Source organism: Emys orbicularis, chromosome 5, assembly GCF_028017835.1.
Source record: "Emys orbicularis isolate rEmyOrb1 chromosome 5, rEmyOrb1.hap1, whole genome shotgun sequence".
Taxonomy (NCBI): domain Eukaryota; kingdom Metazoa; phylum Chordata; order Testudines; family Emydidae; genus Emys; species Emys orbicularis.
This window is the reverse complement of record NC_088687.1, coordinates 146,094,039-146,106,236: the sequence shown is the minus strand read 5'-3', so window position 1 is coordinate 146,106,236 and position 12,198 is coordinate 146,094,039. Positions and strand designations below refer to the sequence as shown.

General features: G+C 50.0%; 1 protein-coding gene across 1 annotated transcript in view; it reads right to left on the bottom strand.

The window, feature by feature from the left end:
* DCTN1 (dynactin subunit 1) overlaps positions 1–10,932 on the bottom strand; it is a 124,195-nt gene extending 113,263 nt beyond the window's left edge. The window contains exon 1 of the mRNA XM_065404587.1: positions 10,890–10,932. The gene's annotated coding sequence lies outside the window, so the exon portion shown is untranslated. The remainder of the gene's footprint in view (positions 1–10,889) is intronic.
* Between the last annotated feature and the right edge of the window lie 1,266 nt (positions 10,933–12,198).

Sequence of the window (12,198 nt, the reverse complement as noted above, 5' to 3'; positions counted from 1 at the left end):
TTTAAAAAAGGTATTAACTTACTTTTATTTAATTTTATTATGGGGCCAGGTCTGTGGCATTAGCAGGAGTAGGTAGGAGCAAGGGAGTGGTGGGAAAAAAGGAAGGAAGGAAGGAAGGGGAAAGAGGGGAACTGAGGGGGAAGGGAGAAAGGAGCAGGAAGAGCAAAGCTGGTAGAGGAGGTATTGAGATGGAGGGAGGGGGGGCAGTCAGACAATAACATCCAGACTCAAATTGTAGACAGCAGTCTGCTGATACAGCGGCCTGCCCAGGGCACACAAAGGTATTAAGAGCCCTTGCTGCTCCCAAGGGCTGGCTGCAACACTAGAAGTCCCTGTTCTACTTTCCCCAGCCCTTTGAGGGAGGGGTGTGTACAGGGATCTGGTGCACTCCTCCCGCCCTTTGAACCTCAAACACGTACAGCCTTTTCTTTCCGATGCTGACACTGCCACAGCTCTCTATGCTTGTGTCACTCTGAGACATTAGTGCTGTAGTGTGCTTCGCACAGGGACCAGCTGGAAATGAAAATTATTGCAGAACAATGCTATACATTTAAGCAGTGCTTCATAGAGAGCGCCCACTGCATGGGTGCTGCTCTGTAGTTCACACGGACTCCAATTAGCTTTAGGATGGAGTCCCTGGGTAGGTCTATACTGCAACCGCAGTTCATGTAGACAAAGCTGAGCTCGCTCGGGAACCAGAGCAGCGAATGCCAGGGCAGCCCATGCTGAATCTCAAGCTGCCGTGGTTTCACTACTCCAATACCTAAGCTAGCTAGATTAATGCTAGCTCAGGTACGTCTACACATGCTGCAATCCCACCCAGCAACTGCAGTACAGACATTCCCAAAGATGGCTGTTTTGACCTAGAGAGTCCTAAATGGCTGGATCATGGCCACCGAAGAGTCCGCCTTGTTCCATGACCAGTGTAGGTGCTTGAGCTAGCCAGCCCTGGTTTCAAAGGAGAAGAGTGCGTGCAGGATGCATTCCATGAGACTCTAGAACATGCTCCCCGAGTGCTGCTCAGGGCGTGAGCCATGTCAGGTAGGTCTCAAAAGCCTTTTGGGGCTCTACAGCCTATAGGTCACAATCAACAGAATTCCCAGGAACCCCCCATCAGCCAGTGCAGATCACAAGAGTACTGACATCAGGTGCTCCAGCAAAGGGCACTGTTTAATGAGCAGGCTACTGTATATTGCACCGGCTTCAGTTCTGGGAGAGGAAGTGTCCATAAGATCATTTCTGTATTAAGATGTGGGCTACGCTATGAAAACTTCGGAGAACCCTGCTTAGGGCGTTGTGATATTTTGCGTGATATTTACTCTTTGTAATACACAACTAGAGGCCCCAGCCATACCTCACACACACACAAAGGCAGCCGCACCAAAGAACATGCAATCCAAGTATAAAATCAGAGACAGCATGTGGATACAGATTGGGGGGGCCCACAAGGGAACAGTGAGACGGTAAGTGTAATAAGCAGCAGTCAACAGCACGCCAACTGTCTTGCGTTTTGCAGGCATCGTGGCAGAGGTGAGTTTTAAGGAGAGATTTGGAGGCTAGCAGAGTTGCTTTGCAGATATTTACAGGGAGCTTGATATGAAGTATGAAATATACAAATATTTTGTATTTTATGGTATATTTTCCCATGATCCTTAAAAGCCAAGTCAAAATATGTATTTACTACATAGGTTTACATTACCATTCATGACTGAATTAGATAAACTCAAGGCAGAACAAAGTAATGAGGTCATCTGTGCTTGACTCGGTGAGTTTTCTACCATGACTTGCTTTAATCTGTTCAAACAGGAGTACTGCTACATGACTGACAGCTTCTGCACCTTTCTAACAAAGGAGTAGGTGGCAAAAGCCATAGTTCTACCAGCTAGGGAGATTAATTTCTGCCAGACTTCCTATGCACACTGAAGTCCAATGGTCTTGATACCAGTCTTGAATTTTCCCTCTGCATTCAAGGTTTCCCTTGAGTCAAGAAGTTAACTTCTGAAGCAGGATCTAGCCAGGTGTCTTTTAATGGAGCACTAAATAGGATAGAAGACTATCACAGCAATAAGCACCTTAGAGAAAGCCGATAAGAGAAACATACTGTAGGGAATCATCCTGCACTGACAAGGGAATAGACATGACTGCTCCTCAGTTCACTGGCGAGCAGCGGCAGAATCCTCCCCTCAGACGAGGAGCAGGCTACTGTACCTCACTAGCCCTTCCTTCCCGGGGAGTGAGACCCAAACACAGCCAGGAGGTCATCCGGCTAGACCAGTGGTCCCCAACCTTTTTCGTCTGGCGGCCGCCAGACGACGAGCCACGGAGGAGCGTGGCGGCGGATGAGCATCTGCCGAAATACCACCAACAAGCGGCAACGTCAATAGGCGTCGCCGCCGAAATGCTGCCGACAAGCAGCGTCATCCAGAGGCGTCGCCGCCGAAATGCCGCCAATTGTCAGCGGCATTTCGGCGGATGCTCATCCGCCAGCCAGTATGCGGGTGTACTTAGACGCCCCGGCGGGCACCATGGCGCCCACGGGCACCGCATTGGGGACCCCTGGGCTAGACCCATGTCGAATGGTGTTTTTCCACCAGTGCTATAGATGTGAGTCGTCATTACTGGACCATCACTAACTAGCTCACGTGAGAGGACGACTGGTCTTGTAGTTAAGGCAGTGGACATGTGGGGTCTATTCTTAGCTCTGCCACAGACTCAGTCACTCAGTTGTTCCCCTGGTGCAGCGTGGGGATGTTATTCACCCAACCTCACAGGGGAACTGCCAGGATAAAGTCATCACCACAGAGGTTCTGACGTTTTTCATAACACGGACTACATTTTAAATGGCGAGTGAGCGCCTCTCAGGCACTTCCCCACATTTGCAGTCATAGAACATCCCCGTAGCAACTACAAGAACAACCTATGTGAGGTGCCCCTATGCTAGTGAAGAGTGCCATAGATATTACCCTAAATATCAACAATAAAGCCAAAGCTTTTTAACTAAAAACCAAACCTTAAAATCTCACAGGACATGGGGAGTCCACTGGAGAGAGCAGCTAGCACATTATAAGAGCAACCTAATAATTCAGTCAGCTGAACTGAGCAAAAAGTTTAAGAACCTCCACAAGCGTCAACGTAATTTATTAACAAACAGCAAAATTCTGTCAGGCTACGTTACGCTTAACACGCTATTGGGGTCCCTTGAAATAGCTTCAGCACTTGTCAAACCTCTTGCGGACCTTTCAGCAGCTTGGAGTCTTGCAGCGAGATGCTGGTGTGAAAAACAATTCTAAAAACAACACTGAGTTTCCATCTTTACTGTGTCAATCTGACTCCAGATCAAGTCTGCTCAATTTGCAAGCAAGAAGATGGTTTTTCTAACTGCCAGCCCTGCAAACTCCCCTGGGGACCTGAAAGTCAAGCTGGGTTCTTGCTTGTTCATGCTTCAAAAACAGTAAGACTCTGCAGGCCAGATTCTGCCTTCAGTTACATGTATACAATGATCCTATACTATTTAAAGCCTGCCCTCAGTTACACCCCTCTGAAAACTATGTTTAGGTGTAAGTAAGGACAAACTTTGGCCCTGCAGATGGGGCTTATTAACCCTATAGTTGATGCATGAGCCAGAATAAAACCCAGCTCCCTCTGCTGTCGCTGTGCTGACTCCTGGAAAGTTTGTTACAATATACTTAAGGCAAATCACTGCTAACTCTGACCTACAAATAGCCAAAACACAAGAGGTTAGGGCCTAGCTATTAGCTACAATACTGACAATCAGGTCAGGTACTTTCTTCACTGCAGGAAACCCCAACTTCATCTTAAAATGAGTCTTGATTCACTTGGCACTAGGACCCTGCAGATGAGTGCTGCGAGTCTGCGCTCTGACAAACTGCACCATTTCACAACTTCGGCAACAGCCAGAGCAACAACAAAGCCAGACTGCAAGCACTGAAGGACAATGAGGTTGTTATTTTTGTTTTCTATTCCTTATGCCACCCATTCCACGTTTTTCTGTTTAGCTAAAACTGAAGCGATCGAGATTGCAATCAATCTATCAGAAGCACCTCATTGAAAAGGTAACCATAGCAACACACCGAGGAACACAGGATGCTGCATCCAAGCTACATCTGTCTGGTAACAGGAGGAGGTTAGTCAATTTCAGCTCAAGATCATCTCCATCAAAACAACGCACCCATTATTTCACAGCTGAACACCTTTCCATAGTCATCAATAGCTCTGGCCTTTAACCATCTATACACTGTACATATCATGTAACCTTCATTGTTTCTGACTGTATCAAGGGTAAACCCTTTTAAAAATACGCCTACTCTGCTCTTATAACTCAAAGATTTAAAACAACCAAAACAAAGGTTTTCACTGTTCCTTCCTTATTTGGATTTAAACGATACTGCTGTCAAAACATAATTGCTTTTTACCTATTAGCCACACTCCTGTCATTTTCCTCTGCCCTCTGAATGATTAATACACATTTTTTAATTCAACTCATCTCATTCAGTGCATTGCTGGTTTTCTGACATGCAACATTATTCTTTATCTTCAAAATACTGAAAAACTGAAATTAAGGCTCATTTATAGAGGGACCTAGGAAGAGAAGCAATATAACTCGAGAAGAAATCACCCACATTGTAGCATTAACACATACACGCAAATCGTTTAACAACCCAAACAGACAGATGGAGAAGAACATTCACCGGGATGCTGAAGGGGAGATGTGGCTAAAGGTTAATTTTATATCTGAGTATATCATAATCCTCATGTATTTTCTAAATTATTTCTGTTCTGACTCATTTGGTCATATATTATTCTTTAGAATGGTTTAATCCAGACCTCCCAAGCCCTCGGAGGGTAAATGCAGAAACCCCTGCAATTCAGCACCCAAAGGTCCCCATGGGGATTTGGGTCTTTATAATGCATCAGACATCTCACAAATGGAGGCCCAAACCTCCAAACCAATAGCTCCAGAGACCTCCCTCCTAATAACCAGTTATACTTGGCACTGCTAGACCTTTCCAGCAGAGGATCTTAAAGTGTTTTGCATTTCATTTAGCAATGAATCTTCCCCAAACATATGTGAAGTGCGTCAATATTACTGACCCTATGTGAAGTGGGGGGAACTGAGGTACAGAGAGTGACAAATGACTTGTCCGAGATCACCTGGCAAGCCTTTGGCAGAGCCAAACGGAATCCAGATCGCCCATGTCCTAGTCTGAGACTGTCCCTCCCACCTACATAATAAATGAGGTGATGTTACAGGACTCCACCAAACACGCTCAGTGAATTTACTGGGCTGCACCTGAATGAATTGGAAAAAGTAGTGAATTTCGGCTCAGAAAAAAGAGCCCTCTACTGGGAGTTTCTCTTAGTAGTCGGTGCAGTGTTCTAGAATGCAGCCATTCAATCAGGGGCACTATCTAGGCTGACACATCCTTGTGTGGCTTACTGCAATTATGAAATGGCCTGATTCAGTCTGGAGTGAGTCCCATTGAAATTGTTTCTTGCCATCAAAGCCATCTGGAGGAAAGATTTAATTTGTAATAATGAGATTTAAGGTCTGTAATGGCATTTACGCAACACGACTGCAGTATGCAAGTTAACTGGGGACAGTGTCTATTAGTCATTTATCTTTGATGTCAAGACACGAGCATCATCAGGCCGAGTTTTCCATTCAGAAATGAGGGTCGTTCGCTTGCCGTGATAAAACGATCCATCTGACAATGAAGCAAGCGGAGGGGAGCTCTCTGCTCTCCGACTCATCCATTCAAGGTCTTTGGGAAGAATTGGTTACAGAGGCTGACTCTCTCAAGAGAAGTGCTGGAGGATGAAGAGGGTGTGCATAGGTATCTCAGAGGGGTAGGAAGAAAGAAGGGCATAGGAGGCAGTCAGGCCTCTCAGCTGTGTGCTTTGAGGGAAGGAATCTATGGAAGTGAGCTCTGTCAAGGAAGAGTGCAAACAAGAGAGGTCTGGAGGGTGGAGGAGAGAAAGCAGGCCACCACCGACTTGGTAATAGTCAGAGACTCCTTCCCTCTTTGTGTTATGTCATATCTGTATGGTAGTAGCACCTCAAAGGCCCGGTCAGAATCAGGGCCCCATTGTGATGGGCACTGCACAGGCACATAGGAAAGAAGAGAGCCTGCCACTACCAGCCTCCCCCAAAGATCTGCTATTGTAGATCCTGATAGCTTACACCACTCCAAGTTCCTGCTGAAGAACCAGTGCATTTAACAAGTCTCACTCTTCAGGGCTGCTTGTTTGTGACTCTCATGGAAGGGCGCTCTCTCTCTCTATCGGAGCACGGGGGGAGGGAAGAGACATTCCTTCCTTCCCTGCGTTAGTATCACAGAAGGCCTGCTGTCTTACTGCCTCCATCCCTCACCTCTGATAGAAGTCCCCACTAGGCCCTGGGCAAAGATCCAGCGATGTCACCAGAGCAAAGGGCCATCCCCAGCTGCTGCAGTTAGAGGTGTCATCCTTCAGACCAGCATTACACCAGGGTCCCCTCTCCTCATTGCCAGTGACTGTTCACGTGGAAGCTAGAGGATAAGGGAACATTCTCATGCTCAGTACCAGGGTGAGGTACCACTGAGTGCAGAAAAGCTGCTCACAGCGTGACTGCACCAGCAACGTCTACCTCGTTATGTACGAAAGGAGTTACCAAATACCAGCTTCTATTCAAATACCTCATGTGGAGGTTCATGTTTATCAAGTCTTTTAAAGATGACAGCTTACATTGAGCACAGAAGTAAACACACTGGACAATAACAATGAGGCAGAGCTAGGATGACTGTCTCAACAAGCACTGCTGTATTTACCCAGTGCCCAAATATCAACACTAACACTAAATTACAGAGCTAATCAAAGACCTGGCTTTCAGACACCTACTTAAGCACATAAGAACGGCCACACTGCGTCAGACCAATGGTCCATCTAGCCCAGTATTCTGTCTTCTGACAGTGGCCAATGCCAGGTGCTTCAGAGGGAATGGACAGAACAGGGCAATTATTGAGTGATCCATCCCCAGTCATCCACTGCCAGCTTCTGGCAATCTGAGCTAGGGACACTCAGAGCACAGGGTTGAATCCCTGACCACATTAGCTAATAGCTATTGATGGACCTATCCTCCATGAACGTATCTAATGCTCTTCTGAACCCCATTATAGTTTTGACCTTCACAACATCCCCCGGCAACAGGTTCTACAGTTTGACTGTGCATTGTGTTATATTTTGTTCTTGTGCCCAAGATAGTGTCTGGCACAGAGCAGATGTATTTAGAAAAATACACAGGATTGAGGAATCAATGCCATTGGCTAACTAGAGCTCCAACCAACCTGTGCCTTAGGGGACATCTGACTGGCAGAATTCTCAGCCAATCAGAGGAGTAAGCTGCTGTCCAGTTACTGACCCATACCTGTAGAAGTATTTCTCAAAACTATACACCAATAGCCAATAAGAAAGCAGGGATTTGCATGAAGAGCTTCAACGAGCACATATCCACTTGTACGGATGGGATATTATCCGAGGGCTCAGATTTGCTACTGCCCTCAAAATATGACACTTTTCCCTGCAGCAAATGATCAGTACCTCAACTTCTGCCCCGGCAACATACACTCCCCAGGAAGGCTTACCCCATTAAAAAAAAAAAAGCACACTTTTAAAGCTTTCCCTCCTTATGAACATGCTTTCAGATGGAAGTCTAGACTACACGTAAAAGTTCACTTATGCTGGCAAAGATGTGGGGCCAAGGACTTGTGTTTTGGATTATCTTGTGTTTTGTCCCTTAGAAGAGTTTCATACCAGGAGGCAGGCAAATCTGTAGTTCTAGAACGTTGTAATCATAACAGAGTGCCCCAAAACCACTAAAGATAAAGCTTTCTAAATCAACACCTGTGTCAGGAAAAGTGTTTTATACATGTTTCACAGATGCATGTTAAACTTTAATCTGTTTGTTGTTTAAAGCATTCTGGAGATGTTATAAGTGTGAAATGAATTGGAATACTTTTAGTACAAGAGATGCTATAGTCAGATTTGGGTTTCTATGGGCAATCCATAATGATTGTGCTTTTTTGTGATTTTATTACACACTGCAGAGTTCTTGATCACCAAATGCAAGATGTTTGAAAGAATATGTAACTACAGTCAGCAAAATGAAACCTGCTTCCATGCCTTAGATAGGTTGAAGGTTGCAAGCCTCCCACCAAGGAAAAAGGTGAATTACACTAAATTTTTAAAAAATTGTAGCAACAAGCAGCATCTGAGTTAAACTGAAAAAAAAAAATGTGTTTTTTAAAAACTTCTATGCAGGTGTCATTATGTTTAAGAACAATCCTGCTTCTGTACGAGTCTCGGGGGGTATTTTGGCCTTTCTGGATATGCTCTCATTTGTTTTTAAGTTTGCTGATAGGAACAGCTGCACAAAAACAGAATCTGTGTTTCCACAAATAGGTCACCTGCTTGTTACTGTGGAAATAATTGTTACCAGATTGTGGAAATAGTTCATTCATTGACATTTGTACTAGCACTTCTTTTCCTAAACGGTGAAAGAAAACACCTTTCCACATCCCTCTAACAGTGCCACTGCTGTATGTGTGTGAACTGTATCAAAGTGCTGTCTGGACAGCACTCATACAAGTGGAAAGGGCTTTACAAATGAATAAACACCACTATTAATGTTTGGGTCTCCAGGTGGGGCAGAAAGCAAATGAATTAATAAACAAATAACCTGTTTTCATACAGTTATCCCTAGCAACTTTATCAATGGGGAATATAAAGTTTAAATAAAGCAGAATTGTCTCTAACCACACACTGGTTGTGGTCTCAGATGAGAGCTAGGAGCCCAGAACTCCAGAGTAATTCCAACTATGCCGATAACTCACTATGGGGAAATTATTTCACTTCTTTGTGCCTGAGGTTTCCTGTCTATAAAATGGGAACTCTGCCACCTACTTACCTCATAGGGGAAATGCAAGGCTCTATTAATGTCTACACAGCACCTCAAAGAGCATGGTCTACAGCAGGGGTTCTCAAACTGGGGGTCGGGACCCCTCAGGAGGTCACGAGGTTATTACATGGGGGGATGTGAGCTGTCAACCTCCATCCCAAACTCCACTTTGCCTCCAGCATTTATAATGGTGTTAAATATATAAAAAAGTGTTTTTAATTTATAAAGGGGGGGTCACACTCAGACTTGCTATGTGAAAGGGGTCACCAGTACAAAAGTTTGAGAACCACTGATCTGGAGGCTAAGTACATCCCTATTAAAGAGAGGATTTTTTTTAATTTACAGTAAAACATTAGCAAAATTCCTGATTTCTGTGCTGCCCCCTCATCATATGGGAACCAGATTAGGAATGAGAACAGCTGCCAAAGCATTGGGCGATTCAGCCTCACTCTTTTCTTGAAGCATTTTATGGCCCCACTGATTTCGAGAGAGATGGATTAAGCTTCACCACCACAGGGAGGCAAAGAGAACGCCTGCTGGGTTACGGTGCCCCCTTCCCGCAGAAATGCCAGGGTGAGCTGGGTACCGAGCAATGCTAAGCTTCGCTCATTTCCTTGGCACTTGACCTCTTTACACTACAGAAACCAAATCCTTAAAGCTCTATGGGGTAGGGACGGGAACCCACCTCCTCCCTGTGTCTGCGCAGCTCCCAGGCCGCCAGGGCCAGAGCCCAACCAGGCACCACTGCAATATCAATACTAAACCTCAGACAAAAGGCAGGTCTGGGCTGCAAGGGCCACATCAGCAGCCAACAGGAAAACCGGCTGCAAAGAGAAACTTCTGCAGTGCCCCGCCCTGGCACCAACCCGGGGCAGGGAGGTGGGGCTGCCTCATCCCAGCACCAACCCTCACAGAGGGGAGCCCCCCCGCCCTGGCACCAACTCCCCCAGGGGCCACCCCCACCCCCAGGGGGCTGCCCCATCCCAGCACCAACCCTCACAGGGGAACCCCCCCCCCCGCCCTGGCACCAACTCCCCCAGGAGCCACCCCCACCCCCAGGGGGCTGCCCCATCCCAGCGCCAACCCTCACAGAGGGGAGCCCCCCCCGCCCTGGCACCAACTCCCCCAGGGCCACCCCCATGGGGCTGCCCCATCCCAGCGCCAACCCTCACAGAGGAAACCTCCCCGCCCTGGCACCAACTCCGCCAGGGGCCACCCCCCATTCCCCAGGGGGCTGCCCCATCCCAGCGCCAACCCTCACAGCGGGGAGCCCCCCCCCGCCCTGGCACCAACTCCCCCAGGGGCCACCCCCCATTCCCCAGGGGGCTGCCCCATCCCAGCGCCAACCCTCACAGAGGGGAGCCCCCCCCGCCCTGGCACCAACTCCCCCAGGGGCCACCCCCCATTCCCCAGGGGGCTGCCCCATCCCAGCGCCAACCCTCACAGAGGGGAGCCCCCCCGCCCCCAGGGGCCACCCCCCCCATTCCCCGGGGTGCTGCCCCATCCCAGCGCCAACCCCCACAGAGGGGAGCACCCCCCCGCCCCCAGGGGGCACCCCCCCATTCCCCAGGGGGCTGCCCCATCCCAGCGCCAACCCTCACAGAGGGGAGCCCCCCCGCCCCCAGGGGCCACCCCCCCCCATTCCCCGGGGTGCTGCCCCATCCCAGCGCCAACCCCCACAGAGGGGAGCACCCCCCCGCCCCCAGGGGGCACCCCCCCATTCCCCAGGGGGCTGCCCCATCCCAGCGCCAACCCTCACAGCGGGGAGCCCCCCCCGCCCTGGCACCAACTCCCCCAGGGGGCACCCCCCCATTCCCCAGGGGGCTGCCCCATCCCAGCGCCAACCCCCCATCTCCCTGCCCCGCCCCCACAGAGAGGGGGAGGGGAGCCCCGCCCCGCAGAGGGGGCCCTGTCCGGTGCCGCGGGGGGTCGGTACCTGCTGCCCGGCCGCCCCCTGGACTGCTCACCCTCGGCTCCGGCCCCCGGCTCCGCGCGCCCAGCCCAGTCCCGCCCCGCCCCTTGCCCGCGGTTGGCGATCGCGCCGCCTGACGCACCCACACTCGCCGGTCTCCTCAGTGCGAAACTTTCCGGTCAGGCATCGCCAGGGGCAGCCCGCGGGGTCCAGCGGAAAGGGTCGCGCAGGCGCGGTGAGGCGCGGAGGCCAAGGAGAAGCAGGGCGTGAGATCACTGTACGGCAAGAGGAAGGGGACTCAGGGGGCGGGGCCTAGAGCAAGGAGGGGCGGGGCGGGGCGGGGCAGGCGCGCGAGAGCTGGGGACCGGGCGGCGGGTGCACTGCTGGGAGGGGCTGATCGTGAGGGACCCGGTGCATGGGGGCGGCACCAGGGAGCAGCTGCCAGGGGCGGGGGTCTGAGCACCACTGACCAACGCTACTGGGGTCTTGAGCACCAGGTGCTAGGTGTAGGGGGAGTTTGCGGGGAGGGGGGCTGCAACACACACACACCCCTAGTTCCAGCACCTACACACGCACGCACACCTTGTCCAGCACCTACACACACACCCACACCCCTAGTTCCAGCACCTACACACACACCCACACCCCTAGTTCCAGCACCTACACACACACACACACACACACCCCTAGTTCCAGCACCTACACACACACACACACACACACACACACACCACTTGTCCAGCACCTACACACACCCCTAGTTCCAGCACCTACACACACACACACTATATGCTTTCCAGCTGATTTCTAGTGTCTAGCAAACGCTTTTCACAAAGCGATCACGCCATATCTGACCTATCCGGCCTCATCCTCAACGGAGACCTGCCCACTCTCAGGAGCAGCCTGGGTGCTCACGTTCATAACTTAGCTAGACACTAAAAATCATGGTCTTAAGTTACAGCACCGTGTAACCCACTAGCCCGGCTTTTGGTCCTGTGGCTACAGGGGCAGCTCCTTGAGGGGTCCCTTAGAACATGTGCTCACTACCTATGTTGTGCTATCTGTGGGCTCTTGTATTTAGCTGTGACACTCGGAGAACATTTCCCAGACCCGGAGAAGAGCTCGGTGTGGCTCCAAAGCTTGTCTCTCTCACCCACAGGAGTCGGTCCAATAAAAGATATTCCCTCCCGCCCCCACCTTGTCCCTCTATATCTTGGGACTGCTCGGCTACAACGTGCTGCCTGTGGCTCTTTAGACAGCAGGAGGCGAGGAGAGGAAACTTTCTCTCCCCTCCCTCGGGAAGGTGGGGCCAGCCAGCCACTGCCTTGGGACA